At 43.1% G+C, this 12,655-nt stretch overlaps 1 protein-coding gene across 2 annotated transcripts in view; it reads left to right on the top strand.

Moving 5' to 3' along the window:
- Nucleotides 1-4,509: 4,509 nt before the first annotated feature.
- Ropn1 (rhophilin associated tail protein 1) overlaps nucleotides 4,510-12,655 on the top strand; it is a 47,607-nt gene continuing 39,461 nt past the window's right edge. The window contains exons 1-2 of one of the 2 annotated variants that reach the window (XM_023702270.1): nucleotides 4,510-4,714; nucleotides 5,135-5,280. The gene's annotated coding sequence lies outside the window, so the exon portion shown is untranslated. The remainder of the gene's footprint in view (nucleotides 4,715-5,134; nucleotides 5,281-12,655) is intronic. The other variant, XM_004642175.2, reaches the window with a different exon arrangement.

The following is a 12,655-nucleotide window of genomic DNA, read 5'->3' on the forward strand; positions in this document are numbered from 1 at the left end:
AATACTAATCTTTATAGCAACTGTGTTCTTATTGGTCCCAACTCTACATATGCTTCCTTTCTGGCCAAATTTCAAGTTTTTCAGTTTTTTCTGCTCTGCCTTTTCTAATTCTCACTATAAATCTGGTTATAGGCAGCCATCTGTACCCATTTCAGTCTAAATGTGGGGCTGCTTGAAATTTCCTCCACCCGATTAATTAGTTCACCAAGTTTAAATTCAGCTTTAACCAAAGTCTTGGTTTCTGGACAAAATGTAAATTTTTTTTGCTAACATAGAACATGCATGTCTTCTAGTCCATTTCCTAACAGAGTCTTCATTCCTCCATTGCTACTGAGCCTGGACTTTGCTGTCCACATACCTATCAGTGTATTTTGCTTCTGAGCTCTGACCCATCTTACACTGCTCACAACATTCTAGGGAGTGGTAGTGAACCTATGGGACACATGTTATTTGTTTCTCTTTTAAGACAAATGATGTTAATGTATGAGGTTAATGTAAAACCTCAGTATTAGCATGGTGGTCTATGTCTGTCTAGCATTTGGGAAGCAGAGGTAGAAGAATTGTCATGAGTTTGAAGCCAGCCTGGGCTTCAAATTGAGTTCAGGCCAGCCTAAACTACACAGCAAGATTTTATCTCAAGGGCTGGCCAGACAACTCAGCGGATTAAAGTGCCTGCTTAAGCAGACGCAGGGGCTGGGGTTTCGATTCCTGGGCCTGCCGTGCTGGCCCTGCCTCTGGGGTGTGCTGAGATGGCAATTGAGAATGGGCATGGTAGCATGCACCTGTAATCCCAGCACTTGAGAGGCTCTAAACAGGAGGATCACTATGAGTCCGATCTATGCAGTGAGAACCTGTACCCCCTGTCCAAAAAAAAAAAAGATTTTATCTCAAAACAAAAACAAAATAATAACCTGAAAGAGTAAGCAAGATCCAAAATGTACAGTAGATTTTGTAAAATGGGAAGAACCGTCAAAAAAGAAAAAATATATATGATAGCTAAGATAGTTGTATTAGTGATTTCTCTTAACTCATTGAAAGATTTGTGCTAATATTGTTTGGACAATTAAATGCTGATATCTCATACTCTGAGTAACTAATTTAAAGATAATAATACATGATTTATTAACCACCGTCATGCTCCTATTATCATCCTATTTTTTTTCTCTTTGAAAATTTAAGAACACAGAAAAAGAAAATCCCACCTCAATATTCAGGTTTAACTTAGGTTTTGGCAATTAATAAGTGGGTTTAGGTTCAGTTTGGGCACTCATCTCTAAAAGATTTGTCATTATTGGTTTTGGATTTCCCAGCCTACCTCACCAAACTTCTCCAAACTCCTCCCACAAACCAGTTCCAGAGGCTTCAGAAACACATGGTCAGTTACAGTCACAGTAATGACTCCACGTCTGGCAAGTGATTGGACTTCACCAATCAATTCCCTATTGCTGGCCCAAATGATTTGATAGCCACGACTTAAAGGATGAGAGGTTTGTTTGGGCTCATGGCTTTCAGAGTATTCAGCCCATGGTTATCTGGCTCCAAGGCAGAAACTTATAAAAGAGGAAATATGCTCACCCCATAGCAGCCATGAGACAGAAGAAATAGAGGACCTGGGGACAAGAACACCTACCAGGTCACACCTCAATGAGTCACCCCACTGGGCCAGGCCCCACCTCCTACCTGCACATTCAGTTATGACCTCATCAATGGCTTAATCTACCATTGCCCCCATGATCCAATCACCTTCAAAAATCCCTATTCAATACATGATACTTTGGAGGAATGTTTTAGATCCAAATCATAACAGATATGTTAAGTCCAGGAACTCTATAGGCATTACCATCAGGTGGACAACTAGATATACTATCATGGAAACCAAGGAAAGATTCAGCCTGGAGAATAAAGTTGGTGTTCAAAACCTGAATCTTTTTTTTTTTTCTTTGTATTTTAGGGAAGGGTCTACAGGGTGTTCAGGGTCTCATTACTAGATTGGACTTGTAGTGATCCAGCTGTTTACAGCCTCCCAAGAACTGGGATTACAGGCATGTGCCACCATGCCCAGTTCTCAACCACTGTCTCAGTGCGCCCCGTGGGGTGGGGCCAGCACAGCAGGTCCAGGGATTGAGCCCAGCTCCTGTGCCCTTTTGCAGATGCTTAATCTGCTGAGTTATTTGGCTGGCCCCCAAAACCTGAATCTTGATGACATAAAAAGAGAGTAAATGCAGACAAAGAAGTCCATGGTCAAATTATGGAGCACTTCCAGGTCAAGTAGCAGAGAGAAGGAAAAACAGCCCAGGGATTGTGAAGCAGCAGTGATGAGGAAGGAGAGAAACTATGTGTGCATGTGTCCTGGAAGCCAAGAAAATAATGTATCTCAAGGCCGAGAGAGTAGTTAACAGGGTCAAATGCTGCTGATAGGTGAACTGAAGCTGAGAGGTGACCTGGGATTTAGTAGTATATCCTGGGGAACCTTGACAAGTGTAGTTACTGTGGAGTGATAGGGGGGAAAGCCTGATTCAAGCAGATTCGAGAGAGACTGGGAGGAGAATTTAGAGGCAGCAAGTACAGGCAATGCAAAGAACTTTGCCATAGAGGGGAGCAGAGGAGTGAAACAGACACACGGTGAATTCGATGAGTGAAATCACACCATGTGTGTGTATTGATGAATTGATATAGTAGAAAGGAAAAAATGAAATGGTGAGAAAAGACACAGTCAGTTATTAATTACACAAAAAAACAGAATGTGTGACTCATCTGAAAGGATTTAATTCTATTATTTGAAGCACTAAAATGTCCATGTAAGTTCTGAAACATCATGAACAGCCATAAAAATCCACCACCCACTGCAAGGGTTAGGCTACTACCAACCACATCCATCTATGTGCACCTCCCCCTCCCACCTCTGCCTCTTAGAAGAAAGCAACTTCCATGAATTTTGAGTTTGTTTCCTTGTAAAGTAGATCCTTCTTTGCTACTTACTATTATATTTATGGACTGATAAATCTGCCTCATAACTTGGCCTCCTACAGACAGATGTCAGATCATCTCGATGAGACACCATCATAAAATTCCTCTTTAACATTTAATCTATAGCTCTAAAAATTTCACTTTTTTATGTTCTATCCCCAGCTGGTTACTGCTTTGCTTGAAAAGCCTGTTCTTTTGGCTCAAAATATTATTTCTATTCAATCATGTCAATGTGGTTTATTCTGCACACCTTTCTGTGTGCTCACACAACAGACCCCAGTGATCAAAGCATTCTTTTTTCTTCTGAAGGATGGATGCACCTGCAGCCCAAAACACACCTTGGCAGTCAGGTGCCATTGCCAATACCTGATGGCTCATGGAGGCCTTGGAAGGGAGGGAAGGGAAGGGATTAGATGCCTAGGTTTTGTCTGTGGGTCACTGGCTGCCCTAGCTCTTCCAGAGCTCTCCAGGAGTTCAAGGATCTGCAGTGCTTTGACAAATGCCAGCAAGGCGAGCCATGTACAGATAGAAAAGCCTTCTGCATACCTAATGAAAACCCAGCTCCCCCACTTGCTCACTGAGGCTTGAAATTGCTTTAAGGAGAGACAATGACTTTCATTTCACAACTAAGGCAACCTTTGAAGACTCTGGGTAAGTACATTGATTTAGACCAATGCACATTGCATTGATGACTGAAAGACTGGTTGTTGCGATGGACACCTTGAAAATGAGTGCGAAGTGACAAAAGGTGACACAGCGAGATGGGGCTTTTCTTGCCTCCTGAACTTAGAACAATCTTGAAATCAGAAGAGATGGAGCCAAATTTGGCCTTATTGTCAGCTGTTTGACAATAGGCAAGTTTTGAACCTGTTTTCTTTTCCTAAAATGAAGGTAGCACCCACTTCCAGAGGTACTGATGTGGAGACCATTGTGTTTGCAAAAGCAGCCTGCCAGTCCCATATTGAACAGAGCATTTTGTTTGCTCCCTTGTGTCCCAGGCATCTCGGGCTCTCTTCCTCTTCAGTCTAACCCCGTCTTCCTGTGTTGGGGTGACAGAGCTGAAGAGTGAGGAATCTGGAAGGCACCCTGGGTTCCAGCCCCATGACTTGCTGATCAAGTTACAGTACTGAATGCTCTGCGCACAGTCCTCTCATCCATAAACGGAGACAACAGTACTTACTTCCTCTGGGTGACAATCAGGATGAAATAAATCAATACACGGAACACACTTAGAACAGGTCCCCAGTACCAATAAAAAACTGTTTAAAAAGGCAGCTAAGGATTGCTACTGACTACCCTCGGGGCCTTTCCCTCACCTGCCCACTGTCACCACTAACGGATCACGTGAAGCTCTTCTACTTCTGCCTCTAAAGCCACACAAGCCCACTGTAAGTTGAGACAAGGGCCCCAGGGTTCCTAGTGCCCCACACCCCGGCCTGGCCCCTGGCAGAGCCCAGCGATCTGCCTCCCTCCGGCGGCCACGAGTTCCAGCGCGGGGAACTTTGTGACGTCGTCGCGCAGGGCTCCGCGCGCAGTGGACGAGAAGGCGCAGCGCAAACAAGGCCGGGTCGCGCCCGCCGGCCCGCGCTCCGGTCTCCCCTGCCTGGCACCGCCCTTGCCGCCCAGGTCCCGCTGCTCTCCCTCCGCCAAGGGTGCCAGGCCTTGAAGCTTTCCTCACACCTCCTGCCTGAGCCCAGGCGCGGGGTGCCACCTGAAGCCACACAGCCAGTTTCCCAGCGAGCCTAAGGTAGCAACCCCGGAGCAGGGGAGGAGTGGGGGACCGAGGACGAGGAGGGAGGGGAGCCCCCCAGGGTCCTAGGGCCCAGAGTGGGCTAGTCTGAGGGACCAGCCCCTCCCCAGGAGCCACCTGGATTCTAATGCCTCCTAGCTCCCAGAGCAAAGGGAGGGTGCAGGAAGCTAAGGTGCCCATAGGGGAGAGCAATGTTTTTTGACCAAACTGTACGTGCATTTGGTACGCAGAAGTACTATGTTATGTCTTACACGTAGAATAGAGATTTGGAAACAGCATCTGAAATGACAGCCTACTGAGGAGCAGACCTGTTTTTTTAATGTAACATGGATATAACATCTTTGGAGAAACTCTAGGGAGGACCAGTGGTCTGGCTAACCATTATAAGCTGACACCCCATTCATTCATTTTTACCAGTATGTACTGAACACTTGAGTTGCTGGCACTGGGCCGAGCACTGGAATTTTAGAGTGAACAAAAACTGACCATTCCTGCCCTCCACTTTGCAGTCTGTGAGGGGAATGTGTTAATCACAGAATCTCACAAATTATATAAAAGTAGAGGTAAGTGCCTCTAAGGAGAAAGTATGGGTAAGTGATGTCCTGAGATGGTAAAATGGAACTGACCATGAGGTCAGGAAAGATGGAGTCCAGTTCTGAGAGAAGAATTAAACTGTGAAAGTAGGGAGTGAGTTCCAAGCAAGATAAATCAGATGTTTGAAACTTACCCCACCTCCTGTTCCAAACCCAAATAACAGGTTGTTGCCTGCCCTTGGTTTCAAAAGTTGTTCACACACACTTTCTCTGAGATCCTGGAGACTTTTATTCATGTAACTGGAGATTCTCATTTCTTTTAATTGGAGCCCTGCTCAGCTCACACCAATAAAATCTAATGAGAAATTCCAGAAACCAGCCTATAGTTGATATTTGATAAGATCTATGTTCATCAGCACCTAGTCAGTATGTGTTGGCTTGCGGTTCCCCATTGGGAGGCAAGTAGGTTTCGCTTAAGTAAGAAATATATTGAATTGTAAGAGTTGGAGGTGAGCCCTAGAATGTCTAATTGAAGGAAGTCCACTGAACCTAGAAGGTAAAGAATGAAAAAGAACTTTACAAAATGTTGGTATAGTGAAATGTTAAGATAGAGTGTACCTTTCCTCAACTTTTTCAGATGTGATGTAGACAAATGGCCCAAAGGCAGAAAGCTGGGTTTTATTGCCTCTCCAGCTCAACAATTCCATGATTCCAAGTCTTTGTGACTCAAGAGTGCATGGAACTCCTGAGAATAAGGAAACAGAGGAGGAGAATTTGATCTGACCCACCTTCAATGATCTCTCTCCATGTCCTTAATGGCACCACTATCCCACTACCATGTACCCAGTCATTCAATATGGAAACTGGGAGTTACTCTGTACTAATCCTCCTCCTCCTCCTCCCTTATTAGTTACTGAGTTCTATGGATTCTCTTTCCTAAATTCTGCGTTTTAGCCCTCCCTATTTCAACTACCTTCCAAAGCAATGAAGCTTTCAAGATTTGTCCCCAAAGAGCTGCCATATTGCTCTAACTATGCTCCCTGCCTGAAGCCTCATCCAACTCTTTTTGGCCCACCTTCACAGGTGCCAGTTAATACATACTTCAGAGTCCTACAACGAGAAACAAATCATCTAGTAATTTTAACAGGGAAGCTTCAATATAAATACTGTTTTTACAATAATAGGATTGGAGTAATGAAGGACTGGCTAGTAAGACATAAAGCAAGCCAGGCATAGTGGCACATGCCTGGAATCCCAATACTCAGGAGATTGAGGCAGAAAGATTGTAAGTTCAAGGCCAGCATGGCTTGTACAGCAACTTTAAGCTACCCTGGACTACATATTGATGTCTTGTCTCAAATACAAAACAAAACAAAACAATAACAACAAAAGAGACATAAGGCAAGACCTTCACAGAGACAAGGAGAAACTATTACCCTTGAGACAAGTTGAGACCTCCTCCAGAACTTGTTGCAGAGAGCATAGCTGCAGCTTGCTAGAGGCAGAGAAATTGCAGAGGTTATAGACGGGCAGAGTTCACATACTAGATGCCCAGAAAACCATTTGTACAAAAGTTACTCACTGGTAGAACATTGCTACAAAACTTTCCAGGGAAGTTGCCTGGGTATATTAGTCAGCTTCACATCACTATAACAAATATCTGAAGCAATTAACTTTAAAAAGAAAAGTTTTATTTGGGCCTATAGTTCTGGAGCTTCCAGTTCTAGATCAAGGGACCCCACTACTTTGGGCCTCTGGTGCTGGCAACATCATGGTGTGTGTGTGGGGGGGGGTGGATCATGCCACTCACCTCATAAGCCAAGAAGCAAAGAGAAAAAAAAGAATCTGGGTTCCTATGACTCCCCTCAGGCACACTCCCAATGACCCAAGCACCTCCCACCCTGCAAGCCACGTGTCTCAAAGGTGTCTCAAAGTTCCCACCGCCTAATGGCATCACACTGGGGCCCAAGCTTTGCTTTTTGCACATGAACTCTGGGAGTTCTTCATCCAAACACAGCACACAGGAGAATCTGCTATACTGTGGGCCTGTACTGCAGCAGTGAGACACTCATGAAACCACATACTGAAGCTTCTCCAGAGATTGGAAAAACTGTGTGTTGCAGAATCCCAGCACTGGAGGCACTGCAGATTCCTGGATCCTAGCAGGGGGGCTCCACCAAAACCAGCAAGATAAATCACTTTCTCCTCCAGTGTCCTTTCTCTGAGTACCCTGTACTGACAAAGCTTAATATTATGACAGCTTGCATGGAAGAAATATTTAAAGGACCTACTCCTATTTAAACCACAATAATGCAGGATGAATCTGAAGTTGAGAGACAATAAACTGATAACAGGTTTATAAAGATAACAGCAAAATCTGATTGTCTCAGTTACTTTTTACTCATTGCTGGGACAAAATGCCCAACACCCAAAATTAAGCAAGGAAAGGTTTATTTAGCTCACAGGTTGTGGAGGTTTCAGTCTATACTTGGTTGGCTCCCAAGAAGATTGGCACATGACAGAGAGCAGCAGTTCATGGCAGCAGAAAACAATGAAGAGCAGAAGAAAGGGCAGCAGTTGCGACTTCTAGCCAGCTTCTCTCCTCCTCATAAGAAAGGGCAGCAGTTGCGGCTTCTAGCCAGCTTCTCTCCTCCTCATAAAAAAGCTACCCTGGTGGTGTAGAACTCACACAATGCCCATGTCCTCCTCTTGCACAGGATGAGGATGTTTACAAACTAAGAATCCTGGCTCTCTTCTGAGTCACTTAAGCTTCTAAACTTCTCAAGTTGACCCAATGTATTAACCAGTACAGTCCATCCCTTGTCAACTTGGCAACCAGACATGGCTTTAAGCCAGTTTCCAGGTATGTAGACATGCTTATTAACATTTCACAACTTGGACATTATTACACAACTTTAGTAGTCTTTAATAATCACTATTAAGAGGCAGGATCACTATGAGTTCAAGGCCAGCCTGGGCTCCATAGTGAATTTCAGGCCAGCCTGAATTAGAAACAGCCTGTCTCAAGAAAAAAAAAAATCACTATTAAGTCTATCAACATTATATTATATGAGAAGCATAACATTCTGTTCTTGGTCCCCCCAAAGACTCATGTACATCCCTTTATGCAAAAGGCACTTTAGTCTATCTGCAAGAGTTGCCAAACTCCTAACAGTTTTAACAATTGAAAAGTCCAAGTTCCATGATCTAAGGCAAACTTTTAGCTGTGAGCCCCTGTACAAATGAAAAGTTAAACATTTGCAACATTCAAAGGCATAAGATAGACATTACCATCCCAAAAAGTATACACAGGAGGATACAAACCATGGGGACCAAAACAAGACCAAAAATCCAGATGGGCAAACATTAAGTCCTGTAGTTCCAAGTGGAACATCCAAAGCAACCTGTAATGAGTTGTGAGCTCCAAAAGCCATACATGGCTCCACCTATATGGAACTTCAGCTTTTCTCTGAGGCTAGCTTTGCTTCCTCTTTGTAGCTTTTCTCAGACAATATAGGTTCCTGGCTTTTTCAAACTTCTGGGGTTTCCACTAAATAGGTTTCTCACAGATTTACACACTACCCTTTCAGGGGCACATTGCCTGGCTTCCCACGCCTTCTGAAATCTAGGTGGAAGCCTTCTTACCCTCAGAACTCCTGCATTCTGAATGTGCTTAAAACCAACCCCACAAGGGTGATGCCAAGGTCTGCTGCCAGCTAGAGCAGTAGCCAGGCTTTCTTTTCTCTCGGTTTTAGAAGTCAAGTGCTCAGATTGCTAAGCACTCTGACCCTGATTCCCAGGAACAAATTCTCAATGTCACCTTTCTGGAACTTGGTGTGGTTGCTGCCTCCATTCTGGAACATGGGGCTCTGTGGCTTTCTCTTCAAAGCAAAGTTCTTCATCCTTGTGATTCTGAGGCTGCAAAGGGTGAGAACCTGCCACCTCCTGTAATGCCCGGCATCTTTTCTACTCTCCTGTTCCTTCTGGGCAATGGAGATCTCAGCTCTATCTTTGCAGTTCACAGTTTTCCTGGTAATTTCTTTGTGGCCAAATTCACAACATTTTTTTTTCAGAACCGGGGATTGAACTCAAATCCTTGCATTTGCTAGTCAAGCGTTTATCCTACTGAACAATCTTCTCAACCCCGAAATTCACAACATTTTAAATCAGCCTGCTGAGCTCTTTGCTCTTGACTCAACATATATCTGGCTAAAAGCCACCAACAATAGCCCTGCTACTGCCTCAACATTCAACTGCCTTGAGATTTCTTTTGCAAGATTAACTAATCTACTGCACTTAACCTCACTCTCAGGCAAAGTCATTGGACAGGAGCAAAATGCAGGCAAACTTTCTGCCAAGCCATAGCACAAATCATCTGCAGTCCAACAACCAATGCAGTCCTTCCCAGCAGAAACCTTCCCAGCCTGGTCTTTACAGGCAGGATTTCTATCACCATTCTGATCTTCTGAGCTCTGACCAGAATCTCTTATACAGAAGAGCCAATGGCATTCTAGCTCTTTGCTAGTATATGACATCTCCAAATATTTCCTATCTCTTCCCATAAGCCATTCCCAAAAGCTGGTGAACAACATGGTCAGGTAGTCACAGCAACAACACCTGACCATATGTCTGGGAGGCCTTAGAAAAAGGTGTGGAGCTGTCAGAGGCATATTGAGTTCAAGGAACTATAATTATAGAGTGCTAGAGTGGATGAATTGAGAGTCTTTGGGTCTAAAGTTGAAAATATAGCCCAATGGGAGAGCTTCCTGCTACCCTGCACCGGCAGGACCTGCCAGTCCAAGCCCAGGTGCAGCGTGGGTGAGACCCTCTTCCACGCCCTTGGGATCCCCCCACCACTCTGCAGCACCCCCACCACCCTGCCCACCCTATAGGAATTTCTGCTGTGTTCTGGGAAACCCCAGATCCAGTCCTAGTCCAGACCTGGTGAATGTGTAGGAGAGCTTCCTCTCCCCCCTACTCCAACTTAGCCCCTCCAGACTCAGGTCAGGCCTGGCATACAGGCCTGGGGTGCAACCCTGCAGCTGCAATCCCTGCAGATAGAGTAGGGGACAGAACCACCCAGCTAGTCTAGGAGCAGAATATCTTGCCAGAGGGTCACAACAAGTTCACTCCCAAAGGCAGCAGCAGGAAGGAGCTGAGCACAGCAGCCAGATACAAGCCAGGCACAGCAGGATAAATTCAAACTTTGTAGATCTGAACCTGAATTTCAGTAGGAGCTAAAGCATAACTACACCAAAGCTCTACAACAAAGGTCAAAAGAGAGTAGTACAAAAAATGACAATGAGAAGGAGCAAAATGCATTCTCAGACCCCAAGCTCACCCATAACAAGTGCAGAGGACACTAACACAGAACAATTTGGGAATCACACAGCTGAAATCAATGAATCAATGGCTTCTGAAATAAACAACTGCAGAAAGGTATGGAGGAACTCAGATTGGAAATGAAAAAAGAAATTCCTGAATTAATAGCAACTGGAGTAAAGAATCAAATGCAGAAACATATGAAGGAAACCCAGTGCCCACACAGAACAAGTGCAAAGGACACTAGCTCAGCTCAAATGTATGAATTCATAATGTCGATAGTAAATAAGCAACAGCAGAAAGTTATAGAGGAAATCAGAGCAAAATTCTTTTCTGAAATAAAAAAAAGATTCTCTGAACTCATAGCATCTGAAGTAAAGAATCAACTACAGAAAAATAGGGAGGAAACACAATCTGAAAAAAACACTGCAGTAAAAGAATAACTGCTTCTAAAGAAGACATTGATTAAAAAAAAAATAGAAGAGATTAGAAAAATGGTGGATTCCTTGAATGAGCAATACAGGAAAGAAATAGATCGCATGAAGCAGAGTCAAAGAGATATAAAGGCACTTAAAATCTCAATCACAACCTTGCAAAACAGTTTGAGTGAAAGTGACACAGAGTTTCAGAAGACACTGGTGCAGCTAGTGAAAAGGTAAGAAAATATCTCTTAAAAACAACTAGGATGCAGGAAAAAAATAATTCATTACTTGCAAGTCAATGCAAAAGTCAATGAACAATGTGGGACTAATAGGTATCAATGAGAAAGAAGGAGTCAATACAAATGACATTTAAAAAATATGGGCAGAAGTAATAGCAGAAAACTTCCCAAATATGAGGAAACAATCTGACATTCAAGTAACCAAAGCATACAGAACACCAAGTAACCTCAACCCAATTAAAAACACACCAAGACATATAATAGTCAAGATCCCAGAAATTCAGCACAAGAATAATATACTGAAAGCCGCTAGAGAAAAGAAACAGATCACATTCAAAGAAAATACATCAGAATAATGGCCGACTTCTCTTCACAAACCATGAAGGCAAGAAAAGCATGAAGAACAGTACTTCAAGTCCTCTATGAAAACAAATTCCAACCCAGACTGCTATACCCTGCAAAAAACTCTTTCAAGTTTGATGGAGAAGTGAAATACTTCCATGACAAAGAACAACTACAGAATTTCATAATGACAAAGCCAACCCTACACCGGCTACTTAAAGATGATCTAGAGAGGGACCAAAATGACGAGAACTCCATGAATGAGATCAGAAGCAACCAACTAAATAGGTCAAGCAATTAAACACAGGAGAAAAAAGAGTAAATTACAACAGGTAAATAACATGTCAATCGTAAGTCAATACATCACCATTCTAACCATCAATGTAAATGGACTTAATTCACCAATTAAGAGAAATAGACTGGCACAGTGGATTAGGAAAGAAAATCTAACACTATGCTGTATATAAGAAATATATCTAACTCAAAAAGACATAGGCTGAAAGTAAAAGGATGGAAAACAATATTTATGGAAAGTAAAAGGATGGAAAACATGCACCAGCACCTCAGAAAAAAGCATGGGTAGCAATCCTAATCTCAGACAGTCTCAACTTCAAACCAAGAATGATCAAGCAAAATAAAGAAGGCCACTATATACTGGTTAGGGGAAAAATTCAAGAGGAAGAGGTAACACTCATAAATATGCATGCACCAAACATGGGAGCACCCAACTATATAGAGCAAATCTTAATGGACATGAAAAATCTAATATCCAATACCACAATCTTAATAGGAGACCTTAACACCCCCTTATCCCAAAAAGATATGTCAGCCAGACAAAAACTTAGCAAAGAAATAACAGAACTGAACCAAAGCTTGAAACAAATAGACTTGATGGACACATACAGAGTGTTCCACCCAAACACAGCTGAATACATATTTTTTCAGTTGCACATGGGTCATTTTCTAAAATAGATCACATACTGGTTCATAGGTCATGCTTAAGTATATGCAAGAAAACAGAAATTATCCCATGCATATTATCTGACCACAGTGCAATGAAACTGGAAATAAATGACAAAA

This window comes from Octodon degus, unplaced genomic scaffold (assembly GCF_000260255.1).
Source record: "Octodon degus isolate 3935 unplaced genomic scaffold, OctDeg1.0 scaffold00147, whole genome shotgun sequence".
Classification (NCBI taxonomy): domain Eukaryota; kingdom Metazoa; phylum Chordata; class Mammalia; order Rodentia; family Octodontidae; genus Octodon; species Octodon degus.